Source organism: Salvelinus sp. IW2-2015, linkage group LG9 (genome assembly GCF_002910315.2).
Source record: "Salvelinus sp. IW2-2015 linkage group LG9, ASM291031v2, whole genome shotgun sequence".
NCBI lineage: Eukaryota > Metazoa > Chordata > Actinopteri > Salmoniformes > Salmonidae > Salvelinus > Salvelinus sp. IW2-2015.
The window spans coordinates 31,208,857-31,211,367 of record NC_036849.1 but is presented as its reverse complement, the minus strand read 5'-3'; positions in this window follow the sequence as shown (position 1 = coordinate 31,211,367).

The window sequence follows — 2,511 nt, the reverse complement described above, 5'->3', positions numbered from 1 at the left end:
GTTTTAGGTGCATTTTCCAACCTGTTAGGTGCATAATCCTAACAGGGTGGATATTTTGAGGCTAAAATGTCCATACTCTGTGAGCGAGCAAGATTGAGCTAGCATAATTGTGAACACTTGAACAGGATTTTAACTTCTCCATCAAACATTTTTATATTGGTAAAACATTTTTTTTTTTTTTTAATATAATTTATCTTAAGGTTGTAGTTTACGAATAGGCCATATAAACTAAAATCATGGAACATTGATCAAACTGAAATTCTGACACTTCCTGTGTCCTTGTAGAAGAGGTTGTTTTCTTAAATGGAGATTTATAACAAGCTAACAGGGTGGAAAAGGGACACATCTTTAATAAAATAAATACAATATCGGGGACACAGAAAATCTTAAATAAAATAAATACAATAATCATGAAAAAAAAAAACGTTATTGATGAGAAGAATTTAACTAGGAAGTTGATTAATAACACCTGGGGACATGGCAAAAACGCCTACATCCACTGAAAGAAAGTGTGTGAAAAATGCGTTAAATTCCTCTTCAAGATCCAAATGTTGTTTTTTAAGGCAAAGAACACTTCTATTTACTGACTATATTTAAAGCCTTTTGGAACCCCCATTTTACACTAAATAATAAGTTATATTTCCTGGGACAGAAAAGGCACAGCATAATAGCAATGACCCACCTAACTGCCTGACCATGTAGTGGTATGGACCCCAAGCCAACATCTAACTGCCAGGTCAGAGTGAAAGAAGGCGTTATATTTGGTGTATATTTGGTAAAATATACATATCAGTCATTTAAAGTGCAAACCCTCTACTAATGTACCTTGTCATTGTGTTTCTATGCTCTAGACCAGTTCTACCAATTAGGAAACATAATTAGATGTGTGTTCCTAGATCATTTACATTGAATTATGTTTTTATTCATATAAAATTAATAGTGCCTTCTTTTAAGGAGTATAAACCTATTCAGGGACCCATGTCAGGAGGACTACGTTAGCATGTGAAAACGTGCCAGGAAACTAAACCAAAGAATGGATTGCTGTCATACCTTGTCCCCAGACTCCTTTCTGGGTAAGGAAACCAATGTGTCATTTTGAAATGTGGACCTACTTCCCTTTAACACTTTCAAAGTGTTATGTGGGAACACAGCACCTACTTTGTCATACTGGATCTCAGGTTTGTTAGGTAAAGTTGGTGTACTTTTTTTTACCTGTTTTTATTTTTTAAATGTTATATTTACAATGACATGGTTTTGTAGCTATAGCTCCTATATCATAATCTTTTTTGCAGTATTTAATTTCTTGGACACGACATATCAGATCCAACCATACACCAACTAGTGCTTCACCGGCACAGGAAGAGCCAAGCAATCAGCAGGAAAAGCAGTTTCACGAAACACATTTTCCACTACGCCCACTTGCACTGTGCCACACCAGGCCAAATAGGATACTTCATAATTGCTCTGAATTCTGGATTTGGATTTGACACCAGTCTGCATCCACATGCTTGATGGATTACATCCTATATCACTCGTAAGGACTTCGAATGAGAGTGTTCTTTTGAACTGTATGCTGCAGCTTATCTATTTTCTCAGGAGTATTAATTACTGCACATTTTAAGGTCAAGTTTGAGCAATACAGTACCAGTCAAAAGTTTGACCCACCTACTAATTCAAGGGTTTTTCTTTATTTTTACTATTTTCACATTGAAGAATAATATGTGAAGACAAAAATTATTAAATAACACATGGAATCATGTAGTAACCAAAAAAAGTGTGAAACAAATCTAAATATATTTCAACATTTTTATTTCAGGAACTTTGAAAGTGGTAGTCACAAAAACCAGTAAAAAAAAAACTCTTGAGTGTCAACTTTTGACTGGTACTGTGTGTGTATAATTTATGTAAAGGTGCATTTAAAGTGAGTCCCAACACACTTAAGAAAAGAGGTAAAGAAAAAGGAATATAGAACCATCAAAACGTTAAAATCAAAAAGACAGATCATATGACAATTGACGGGAGCAAAGCGTGGTAACTACACTTTTTTCTGCGTGATCGGGTATTGGCATGTGAAGGCCCCCCAGATGGGAAAGCTTTAGGCTATTCAAGTTACCAGATCGTTTACCAGTGCTTTGAGCAAAACTAGTCAGGATCATATCACCTCCACCCTACCACCTGAGACCTAGACCCACTCAATTTGCTTTCCGCACAATGGTCCACAGACGACGCAATCACTCTGCCCTACCACATCTGACAAGAGGAATACCCTAGTAGAATGCTTTCATCGCACTCAGCTCAGCATTTACACCAATAGTTACCCTCCAAACTCTGCATTAAAGCCGAGACCCTGGGGTACGACCGCCCTGTGCAAGCTGGGCTTGACTTTCTGACGGGACGCCCCCAGGTGTGAGCGTAGGAAACGAACACCTCTACCCCGCTGATCCTCTCAACACTGGGGACCACAAGGGTGCGTTCTCAGCCATCTCCTGTACTCCCTGTTCACCCACGACT